This window comes from Thalassophryne amazonica, chromosome 9, assembly GCF_902500255.1.
Source record: "Thalassophryne amazonica chromosome 9, fThaAma1.1, whole genome shotgun sequence".
Taxonomy (NCBI): domain Eukaryota; kingdom Metazoa; phylum Chordata; class Actinopteri; order Batrachoidiformes; family Batrachoididae; genus Thalassophryne; species Thalassophryne amazonica.
Window position 1 is genome coordinate 117,692,119 of NC_047111.1, and position 12,669 is coordinate 117,704,787.

Here is a 12,669-nt window from a genome sequence, read left to right on the forward strand (position 1 = left end):
GTTGTATTTATAATAGTTTCTGAAGGACTTATATCACTATATAAGACACACAATACATAGCTGGTTTGCTGGATTATAGTTTGTATATCCATCAGCATGTATTTAATAATTTTGAAGAAATCTTTGTAATCATGTGTTTTTTCATTATAATCTGTTGATTCACTGTACCCCGTGAATTAGTGTCCGGGGCACAGTGAATCAAAAATTTTTAAATTAAGGTTTAAACAACTCGAAGCTGTGCATTATAAGGTTTGAATGCGCGACATGGAGTCGTGGTGTTTTAGACTCCATGTCGCGCATTCAGACCTTATAATGCACAGCTTCGAGTTGTTTAATCCGCCTATACCTTGGTCCCACACAGTGAGCTAACACACAAATATTTATTTAAGTTAACAAAACTTGATAAAAATGCGTATTTGGGACTATTTTATGCCAGTCTCAAGATATTTTCATCCTTGGCAACCGTTCTCTTCTTCTTTCCCGTCTTCAATCTTGTCCAGTTCGTCCGATGTTAAATCTTTATGCCGTTGCTTTTGCTGTTCTTCTCGTTTGCTCTCCTCCTCTTTCCATTCTTCAAACGTTTTATTTTGGCCAAAAATATTAAAATTCACTTGGAAATCCATGTTTTATCACGTTTCTGTCATTCACCTGCCAAAACACAGCTGATCTGCACCAAGTGATTTGCGCGTTGGTATGGTGACGACCAGAGCAGAGTGATTATAACAGTGACTAAACTCGCCGGACTACGTGTGCGTATACACGAAAATAATGCACGCCAGTTAGACATGGAATTCTCACTGACCGTGGTATAATCCATTTTAAACACCTGTAAATTACACTTGGAGAGAAATAAATAACACAGCCTTATAAACACTAACTTGCTGTATTAAATCCCCAATAGAATGACCTAAACCTATGCATAATGTGTTTATGCTGCCACAAAACAACATCTCTGATCCACTGTGCCCCGGCTTCCTCTACTGGTAGGAGCAGAGGCGTCGGACTCGGGGGGGGGGGGGGGGGGGGGGGGGGGTAAAGGGTACTATGTACCCAGGGCCCAGAGCATGGGGGGGGGCACAGAAAAATCGGGCATTAAATGCATTTTTGTGTTGCATGTTATTAATGTCCAATCATGTTGTAAAAAAATATAATTAGGATGAATGTATAAATGTTGCGAAACATAATTCTGCTCTAACAATAATATTGAAAGATCTCTGAGGGCCCTTCCACCCCTGCACAGTTGTACAATGGTTTACTCCAGGCGCACAGGCGGCACACTGCCCAAAAAATGGTGCAATTTGGTCCCCCAGACCCCCCAACTCAATATTTCTCCCCCAACTTTAAAAAGGGTTCTGACTCCCAGGTGTGATCTAAGGTATACATGATTTTGACCTGGTTTGACGACACATTAGAAATTTGGTGTTTGCGTTAATAAAAAAGAACATAAGTGTGTGTGTGTGGGGGGGGGGGTCTTCAATATGGCTGGTATCTAGGGCCCAGAATTTGGTGCTACGCCCCTGGGTAGGAGGCTTTAATTGCTGTGACCAGCATTAATGGGCTCAGTGGCTTTGTATCAGGTGTTCGGTGATGCTGATACTTTTGTAGTAGAAAGACTGTCCAGGTTTTTAGAGTCTTATTGCTTCCTTCTTACTGTATGATTGTGAGTCTTGGACACTAAGTTTGAGCTGAACCTTAAACCTGTTAAGTGGCTGGCTGTTAGCACATCACTCATTGTATCTTCCATCTATCTATAAAGCAAGAAGCGTCTGTGTGAGGGCGAATATGTGGCTCACATATCTCTCTGTTTGTCAGATTGGTCACAGCTTTTGGATATGGCTTGCTCATGGCACGATGATGTGTATCCTTTATTATGGAAATTTTGGGGAATAATTTTCAAAACCATTTTGAAACCTTTATTTTCATTAAAGGGTTGGTCTGCTGGGGAAATATGAGGGCTGTCAATAAAGTAATGGTACTTTTTATTTTTTTCAAAAACTATATGGATTTCATTCATATGTTTTTACGTCAGACATGCTTGAACCCTCGTGCACATGCGTGAGTTTTTCCACGCCTGTCGGTGACGTCATTCGCCTGTGAGCACTCCTTGTGGGAGGAGTCGTCCAGCCCCTCGTCGGAATTCCTTTGTCTGAGAAGTTGCTGAGACTGGCGCTTTGTTTGATCAAAATTTTTTCTAAACCTGTGAGACACATCGAAGTGGACATGGTTTGAAAAATTAAGCTGGTTTTCGGTGAAAATTTTAACGGCTGATGAGAGATTTTGAGGTGATACTGTCGCTTTAAGGACTTCCCACGGAGCGAGACGTCGTGCAGCGGTCCCAGGCGCCATCGTCAGCCTGTTCAAGCTGAAAACCTCCACATTTCAGGCTCTGTTGATCCAGGACATCGTGAGAGAACAGAGAAGTTTCAGAAGAAGTCGGTTTCAGCATTTTATCCGGATATCCCACTGTTAAAGGAGATTTTTTTAATGAAAGACGTGCGGACGTGTCCGCGCGTCGGGACGCAGCCAGCGCAGTGTGGCGGCACAGGAAAAACATCGCTGTGTTGATAACCATTTGTAAAATCCAGGCGGCTTTTGATGGCTTTCAGTGGAGTGAGTATATGAGAAATTGTTTAACAGCTGGACATGTTCCAACTTGTCCTTAAGGCTTCCAACGGAGGTGTTTTTCCTGTGGCGGAGCGTCGCTGCTGCAATCCGCCCGCACGTCTTTCATTAAAAAAAATCTCCTTTAACAGTGGAATATCCGGATAAAATGCTGAAACCGACTTCTTCTGAAACTTCTCTGTTCTCTCACAACGTCCTGGATCAATAGAGCCTGAAATGTGGAGGTTTTCAGCTTGAAACAGGCTGACGCCGCCGCCTGAGAGCGCTGCACGACGTCTCGCTCCGTGGGAAGTCCTTAAAGCGACAGTATCACCTCAAAATCTCTCATCAGCCGTTAAAATTTTCACCGAAAACCAGCTTAATTTTTCGAACCGTGTCCACTTCGATGTGTCTCACAGGTTTAGATAAAATTTTGATCAAACAAAGCGCCAGTCTCTCAGCAACTTCTCAGACAAAGGAATTCCGACGAGGGGCTGGACGACTTCTCCCACAAGGAGTGCTCACAGGCAAATGACGTCACCGACAGGCGTGGAAAAACTCACGCATGCGCACGAGGGTTCAAGCATGTCTGACGTAAAAACATATGAATGAAATCCATATAGTTTTTGAAAAAAATAAAAAGTACCGTTACTTTATTGACAGCCCTCGTACATTGCTTCTCCAAACATGCCTGTGAATAAAATCAAGCGCACCCTCTCTTCTTCTGTGGTGTTTAATCGGCTAACGTAATTTTAGCCTTAGCTGAACGATCAATGGGTCTGATTTACTCAGACTGACTGCAAGTATGAGTAAATTAAGTTCTTTTGGTATCATTTTGTAAATGCCGAAATGTCACAATGTCCGTTGTCAAAACCCTGTGAACAAATCAAGCGCATCTCTCTTCTTTTGTGGTGGATAACGACAGCCAGCGTCCTTATTGTTGCATTGTTGCCACCATCTGCATCAGTCCATTATAGCAGTACTAAATCCTCTAGATGAGTCCAGCGTCTTTCAAGTATTTTAAAAGCCAACACTTCCCCCTCCCACTTGACCTTAATGTCTAAAACTGTCTGCAGATCACCTAAACAAATTAATAGTTATTACACTATTCCACCATACATACACTTTACTTCACCTCAAAAAAGAAATCTAACCAGATTGAGCCTTCACAACACTTTAAAAAAACATGCTGTTGCATTACTGTTTTTGCTTTTCCCCAAAAAAGGCCAAAAAAGTACAATACACCGGTAGTGGTACTTTCACATGAGTAGAATGGGTTTCAGCTACCTACAGTGTCCTTGCTAAAAGTCAAAATATCTGGAAACACAATAGTTATAAGTCAATCCACACATTTCACAACAAAGCTAAATATCCCTGACTCGCATTATCAATAAGTACTGTATTCACATCCATATGTCTGTGCTTCATGTAAACTAACTGTTTATTCTTTCCTATATTTCTATGTGTGTGTGTGTGTGTGTGTGTGTGTGTGTGTGTGTATATATATGTGTGTATATATATGTGTGTATATATATATATATGTGTGTGTGTCTGACCATGTTGGATGAATTTTCTTTTTCTTAAAATAACTGTATTTGCATGTCTCTTTCTATCTCAATGTCAACCATGTATTAAAATGTACACTTTGTCTGTTAAAACTATGTAAGAGTAAGTACACCTCTTTGTACATCCCACCTTCAAACACAGCCTCATATGACCATCCATGAAAAATCTACTTGGGCTTGCATTTTTTTATAGGAATACAAGCCTCCTACATGCACTGCACTAGCTATCAAAGAATTTAATCAGTTGTTTGAGTGAGTTAGGGAGCATACCTGGTGTTTCCCTAATGCAACTGAACATGTGTATTCCTGACACGCTTTCCTGGCTGTGTCATTGAATGCATTTAAATTAGGGATGAGAGAGAGACAGAGAGACAGACAGACAAACAGACAGACTTCAGGTCTCCTTTTTAAGGAAATCTTCATATAAAATCAACATTAATGATGATAATAATATTAACGCAAACAGAACTCTGGTATTGGATGGGTAAAGTATCGGTATCAGCAGATATCCAAATTCAGGTATCGGGATTGGAAGTGAAAAATTGTGGATCGGTGCATCCCTAATTACAATGAACAACTTTCTTTTTTATCATTGTGTTTATCACAATACATTTTGCTATTGTTTCATTACCCTGGTCTATGCTAATGACGTGGTCCGTCTTTAGTCTTCTCGGGATGTCGTCTTTTAGATAACACAAACTAATTGCAAGTGATATGCTAGAAAAGGACACAACACTTTAGAATAAATCAGCCTTAAGCAAGATAAAATGCACAGAGTTTTTAAGTTTATTTAAGCCTTCGACACAGAGCTTAGACAAACTGAGTCCTCTAGAGAGACTGAATAGGTGACAACCGCGCTCATCTATTTATTGGAGACCCGCGGGCATCGCTCCTCCTTCGACTTTATTTATTTCATTCCCAAGACATGGTTTTCTATTGGAAGCGTCCTCTAGTGAACCCTAAGCAGGTGTTAGGCCATTATTTCAATGTGACAAACGCTCCCATTAAAATGTGAAGGATTTACAACTGATTTTTTTAAAAGACCTTCAGCCACAGGTGCAGCTGGCCTGAGGCCCCCCGCACGTGGCCTCAGCCACAGGTGCAGCTGGCCCGAGGCCCCTCGCACGTGGCCTGCGGGAAAGCACCTAAAAGGCCTTGGAAAGCCCCTGACAGACTGAATGACTAATAGAGCCCTTTTTTTGGGTTGAACACCTGCTAGTTCAGCCAGAGGACATACAGTTCAGATCAGGACACTTGATAGTTCATCACAGTTCAAATATGGACCTACAAATTCTTCTACAGTCCCTCCTCTGGGACTCGAAAGAGTCCCATTACATCAACTATACTCTTGGGTTGTTTACTGACAAGACATCTTCATTTGTGCATTGCAATAATAAAAAAGAAAAACACATCACTCGACTTACTGATAACTCTGGTGCGGATATGAATATCAGTGATACTTCACACAGTAAATATATTGAAGTGCAGGTGAACCTACATACTAAGGCACAAGGTGAGCAATTAGCTGGATTATATCAACGCAAGGTGACATTCAAACATTGAGTTTTGGTGTAATTCAAGGCACTTAAAATGGCCACATAAAACAAGTTACAGCAACTTCTTAATCATGGCAAAGTAAAGGCTTTACATTGACATCAGTGCAACCAATCATCTTCTGGCATCTATTGACTCACTCAACCAGAGGCTCCAACCCATTATACTTGGTTCTACATATTATTTTGTTAAAGCGTCACACATTTATTATTTAAATGCATCAAATAACCCCTACGTTACCACTATTTAGTCAACCAATCAAGAAACTATTCTAAGGTTAGCGCAGCTATGTCTAGTTAAATGATAAACACCATAAATGGTTTCCCTTCATGTCCGTCCTTAAGTCATTTGCCTTAGTCAATCATATAATGGTTTTCATTATAGGCCATTTCTCAACATTCTCCACTTTGTTTTTCTTCTTTTTCAGCTTGTTTTCTAATGCCCTTTTTGGCCAGACGCCAAATTTAGGCGATGCATGTCTCTTGAGGCATGCTATAATTTAAGAAAAAGGGGTCCCTATGGTGCATCTTTACTACTAAATCTCCAAACACGCCGTGTAAGGGTCCCCTTTTTATAACTTTGCAATGTGATATCTATGTGTACGCATTTAGCTTTATCTGTGTTACGCAGATGATGGTAAGGACAGACATTTACCTGACCTTCGTTACTAACATATATTCTTCTTTGTTTTTATTTACACTCAGATTTCTGAAGCCAGTCCGCAATTCAAACTCAAGAACCAAGATCATAGTCCGTGTTCAGTGCCATTACGTCAGTCCGCGCTCCTCAGCATTTACTCAGCGTCTGAAGTTTTGGGAGAAGTTGGGGAATATGGGGAGGTTGGCCTTTCAGGGGTAGTGGGGGAAGGATCAGGAATTATGCCTTTCAGACAGTCGTGCAGTTCTCTGATGGATCTTTCCAGCTCCTTGTGCTGCTTGGCCAGGTTGTACAGGGCCCCCAGAGAATTCTTGCCTACATTCAGGGTGGTGGTGGCCAGCCCTAGCTGTTCCCTCTCCATATGCTCCATCATACTGGCTAGCATGTCCATACTAGACTGAAGACCACACAGTTGAGTATGGAGGCCCTCCTGAGCACAAGAGATGTTGGCATTGTCACGGTGTGTCCTTAACAGGTATGCAGCTGTCTGACTCAGCTGTGGCATGATTTCCTCAAATAGCCCATGGGGAATGTGATTTGTGAGGGGCAGGAGCTGCTCCAAGGTTTTTGGAACAGACTCTTGTGGAAGATGAAGCTCTCGAACCAAGATTGCCATGTCCTGTGGGGTGACCATGACCAGATTAAGGTTGTGCAGTCCAGGGGACAGGAAGTACAAGGGGGAAGGCATTTCGTGTGTGGGGGGAGTATTGTTGATGTCGCACAGGCAAGTGGTTGGGACACTCTGGGCATTTAGCAGCCTGTACAAAGCTCCCCTCTGTCCTGGTGGGTGAGTTCGACTAAGGTCCACCCCTGCTGATCCTCCTCCAGAGGTACTGGGCTGATCAGAATATCTCTCCTGCCTTGGGGGTGGAAAGCTGGGGACAGGTCCTAGCAGTGAATTGGGTCTAGGATGCACTCGGGCGGTTGCTGCATATGGCCGACCTTGGCTGCCTCTCCTGGAGGGTATCGTTGCCACTGGCACATGTGACTGTCTCCATGGCATCTGCGGAAGGGGTGTGTTCCTGAGTCCAAAGGGTCCTTCAGGTGATGGTGGAGTCCTCGGGCCGACTCTTGCTGCAGGCAGATTCTGTGAAGCCGTCATCGCCAGGTGCTGGAACGATGAAGATCCTTCTGTTGCCAACTGGTTTAGCTGCTGGATGGATGGCGGCTGTGGCGACCAATCATGTCTCGACCATCCCTCCTGTATATCCTCTTCTCCAAACAGTTCTGAGAGTCCAATCAGACTTGATAGAGGCAGATCAGGCATAGGTCCCTGATCAGGGGAGTCTGGTCTCTCAGCCATACTCCTGTGTCCTAGTAATATACATATACGTTCATTATTACAGCTCCATGTCATTCTTTCAGATATTGTCTATCCTATCCCTCATTTTTGTGGGTGCATGTGTGTGAATGTAATGTGCGTGCATGTCTTCTTCCTCGTCTACAATATCACCAAGCACGGTCCATCCCAGTCCTCCCTATCTGGGGTGTACGCCACAATATTAGGGAGCTGGGGGCTGTCGGGGAGGATAATTGGTATTTCATCCATTTCCATATATTCTGGTTCTCTGTCTGTTTCGTTTGTGCTTTCTTCCAGGGCTCGGATGGCTAACAGTGGGAGCTGTCCTACTGTGGATGAAATCAATTTATTGACCAGAAATTTTATCAAGGGAATACCACAACATATTACCAGCAAGACCGCCACCCCTGTTAGTGCCAAGACTACACCTATCTGGTATAACCAGTCTTTCCATGATATCCACCCTCTCCTTAGAGCCCCAAACAGTGAAAACAGTGGGCCAATATTCATTCCATTCCCTACAATGTATCCAGAATCGTCAGTTTCATTTCTCCCTCCTATGGAGTTACTTAACAGTTCCTGTTGCATCTCTTCAAGTGTGATTAAGAGCTCTGTCAAATTTCCGTCTTCCCCTGTACGCATGGGAATAGCTGTGCAACATTCGGTGGCTTTGATCATAATACAAACTCCTTGTTCATCAGCCATCATCATCTCGATAGCTAATCTATTTTGCATTGTCATTAGCGAGATGGCGTGCAGTTGTTCGGTTAAGGCTCCTACTGCTGCCAATGTCCAGTTCAGGTATCTTTGCTGATTATACCACAAGTAATTAATCCACTGCACCTCCTGGAACCTAGAACGGATTTTTGGAGTAACCCCGAACAGAGCCAATGCCCATCCCCATTTATCCGCGTCTTCATCTGCTTTAACTCTGCTACTGTCTATGGCTTCTAACTGTCGGGGTATCCCTTCTGGTATCCCGTTTCTTACTGTGACGTTGTAGTCTGTTTTAAGTGTCATTATTCCTCTTTTCTTACGACGTTTCTGTGGCATGGGTTGTATTGAATTTGGCATTTCAATTACTGTTATAGCTCCTGTGAGCATCACAGGAGCACAAAGGCCTTTCCAATTAGAGGACAGCGATGACAGGAGTTTCCTTCTTTGTCCGCATATCCAAAAGATGTCAGCTAAGGGTACCGTTCCCTTAGCTAAATTTGGAGTAGATACCCATGAAGCATGGGTGAGATTCAGTCCAATTACAGACCCCCCTGTGGCCGGTACTATTTGTTCACACTGTATGCCTGCTGCTGGCAGGGTGTGACAGACGGTAATGTTCCATGCTGTTTTGGCCGGTTTGTATTCTTGCTGCTTTTGCATACACTGTATGTGGTGTTTTGGCTGGGTCGTCCCTACCTGCCAATCGCTTATGTATTGTGCTACTAATCCTTTAGCTATACAGAATGGGTGTATCATCCCTTTCTCTGTTTTAATCATAGGTGGAACGGTTCCTTCTGTACTTAGGGGCACTGGACAAAGTTTACTGTCGGCAGCATATTTTTCATCACCTACTGCCATTTTCATAACACATTGTGTATAGCATTCTGCTTGGTCTGAGTTATGTTGGGGGCTCCTATAACAGTTGTTGATATCAGGTAGGGGTTTAGCCTGAGGTATCACACCTTTCCGGTGACAGGCTATGCACGGCTTTTCACTGATCTGCCTAGCCGAAAATTTCAACCATTGGTAAAATAGATTGGTCTTCAACCCTTGTGTACGGGCTAGGTCTGTACTGGGATCCCATCTCCCTAAGTGACTGCTTGTTTCTAGGCTTCTAATTGTCCTCTTTTTCCTTGGTTTGATTTTTACCCATTTTGTGGCTTCATGTACTGTAACAGTTACGTCTTGCTTGGTTTCCCTGCATCCTCTTTTATCACAAATTACCTCTATGTTGAGTGTTCCCTCCTCTTCACATTTGATGCTAATGGCTTCGCCTAATATGTAATCCCCCAGCTTTCCCTGTATTCCTATGTTCTTGTAGGCTTTTGATTTAATGTATACCAAATTATATGTTTTTCCTGTGTTTAGAATGCCTTGTTTAGCTGCTATTGCGGCCATGGCCACGGCACAGTCCATTGTATGTTTTGGATGTCTATTTTCTCCCATACTGACCACCAGTAGTATTGTCAATCCCTTGAATAATTCCTTAATCATTGTTCTGGTGACTGTTGAGATGTGCTACTAGATGTGCTACTGAGTGAGCCGTCACTAGATGAGCTGTCACTAGGGATGTGTGGTGTATCTGTGCTTTGTCTGGGTTGTACTTCCTGCGGTTCTTCTGTCGGTAAATCTACTGAGTTGCTGTCCGAGTCTGATGTCTCCTGTAGCCTGTCTATCTGTCGGTCTGTATTTCTGTCTGTCTGTTGGCCTGCGTCTCCAGTTGTTTCTGAGTCTGCATCTGAGTCTGTCGCTGCTCTATCTGGCAGGGATCCACTACTCTCTGAAGCTGTGCGTCGTCTTTGTTCAATCAGTCTCTGTGAGCGCCTTGGCCGGTGTTCGCCTGGCTGCAGGGAGGCGTGGCCTTCCCTCGGTGCTGCTTCTGGCTGCAGGGAGGCGTGGCCGTCCCTCGGTGCTGCTGTAGGGTCTCTGGCTTCTCTTGCTTCCCCCCTTGGCCCGGCGGCTCTGCCAAGACGAGCTTGCCGAGGCCGCAGGGGCGCTGGGCCACCAACCCTACAGCAGTGGTTTAAATGAAACCAAGTGTCCTTACCGTCTACTTTGACTGCTGTACGTGAGGCAAGAATAACTTTAAAAAGACCTTCTCGGCGGGGCCTGTCCCACTTCTTTTTGAACACTTTGACGTAAATCAGATCACCAGGCTGGATGCTCTGATTTTCAAGTGGAATCTCTGCTTCTCTGTCTTCTGTAGCACCTTTGACCTGCAAAAAGATAGTTTTGTGTATTTGGGTTAACTGTCTCAGATAATTATGCCATTCGTCTTGTAGCTGCTCCAGCGATGGTCCTTCGTAGGGTCCTCTCAGGTATGGAATAGGCATCGGCCGACCTGTAAGAGCTTCAAATGGTGTCAAATGGGTTAGTCGGTTAGTTTGTGAGCGCATTGACAATAAAGCAAGCGGCAACGCATCCAGCCAGGTTAGTTTGCCATTGCTGTCTGCTATGATTTTTGCTAGTTTGTTCTTTAAAATGCCATTAGCCCGTTCCACCGCCCCATTTGATTGAGGGTGATAAACACACCCAAACTTCTGTTTGATACCCAATTGTTTGAATGTTTCTTGTGTAACCTTGGCTACAAAAGCCCTACCGTTGTCAGATGAGATAGTATCTGGAATGCCAAATCTTGGAAAGACATCTCGGCACAGAAATTTGGCTACCGTTTTATGGTCTTGATTTGCAGAGGCTACTGCCTCAATCCATCGGCTGAATCTGCATATCACTACCAAAACACATCTCATTCGTTTAACTCGATTTTCAGCTCCCATGTCTATGAAATCCATCATAAGATGTCTGAATGGCCCATCAGGGACCGGAATGTGGGCTAAAGGGGCTGTGAATGCTTTCCGGACATTATACTGTGCACATACCTCACACTCATTCAAGAAACGGTCCACTGTAGCTGCCATATATGGTGACCACCAGACAGCTTTTAGTTTGTTCATAATTTGGACTCGCGAACAATGATCGGGTCCGTGGGCCCAAATGATTACATGTCGTAATAAATTGGTGGGTAACACAAAATGTCCATGACTACTGCGCCACAGCTTGTCCGCTGGCCCCTGACTGCGTGTCTCAATAGCGCCTCGTTTAACCCACATTCGTTTTTCTTCTCCACTGGCCCTACTTTGAGCCACTATCAGTGCGTCAAGTGAAACCAGTGGGGCACAATCTTGGATGGTTAGCAGGGGAAACATATTTTCTCCTTGTGCTCCTTTGCGAGCTGCGTCATCTGCTAGGTTGTTACCTTGAGCTATGATGTTATTATTCTTTTGATGACCTGCACATTTAATGATGGCTACCTCAGACGGTAATTGGAGAGCATGTAACAGTTGGGAAATCGCTTCTCCATGAGTGACAGGGGTGCCTCTGCTCTCAGGAATCCCCTTTGTTTCCAAATGTTTGCATGTACATGACATACGCCATAAGCGTAGGCTGAGTCTGTGTAGATATTAACACGTTGATCTTTAGCTATCTGGCAAGCCATAGTTAAGGCTTTGATCTCTGCCAGTTGGGCTGAACAAGGCTGATCAATTCCTTGGGACTCCAGTAATTCAAAGGTCTCGCCATCCGTGTTTAGTTTAACTATCCCCATACCCGCATGCAATCCCGCGGCATCCCGAAAGCATGAGCCATCCACGAACAGGGTTAGATCTGCATCTATGGCGTGATTATACAAATGTTCTCTGGCTCTCAAAAATTTCTCTGTCTCTGCCACACAGTTATGTGGAGTACCATCTAACGGTGTGGTCAATTTGGTGGCAGGATTCACCGTGTGACAACGTTGTATTGTTATTTCTGGGGCGGACAACACAACTTCATATCCAGTGCGTCTAGCTTGTGTTAAGACAAAACGTTGACTGGTTAGCAGGGCATGTAACTGATGCGACGTGTACAACGTTACTGCATGTCCCATGATTATGGATGATGCTTTTTGAAATGCAAAGGCAGCTGCTGCTAGACCCTGATAGCAATCCTGTTTCAATGTTGTCAAGCTTTGTACTATAATACCTTCATTTGTTTCCTGCATTAGTACAGCACATGCATATCCAGCTTTTTCAGTAACATACAAATGGAAAGGTTTCCCATAATCTGGGTTACCTAAAGCGGGAGCAGATTGCATGTCTGTTTTTAGGGCCTCAAAAGCTCCCGTTGCCTCATCTGTCCAGACGAGGAGAGCTGTATTGCTTGTTTGCCCCACTGCTCTAATCATGGCACGCAAAGGTGCAGTTTTTATAGCATAATCATAAATCCACGGCCGACTGT

General features: G+C 44.0%; 1 protein-coding gene across 1 annotated transcript in view; it reads left to right on the forward strand.

The window, feature by feature from the left end:
- uvrag (UV radiation resistance associated gene) overlaps nucleotides 1-12,669 on the forward strand; it is a 329,710-nt gene that overhangs the window by 59,443 nt on the left and 257,598 nt on the right. The window lies entirely within an intron of this gene.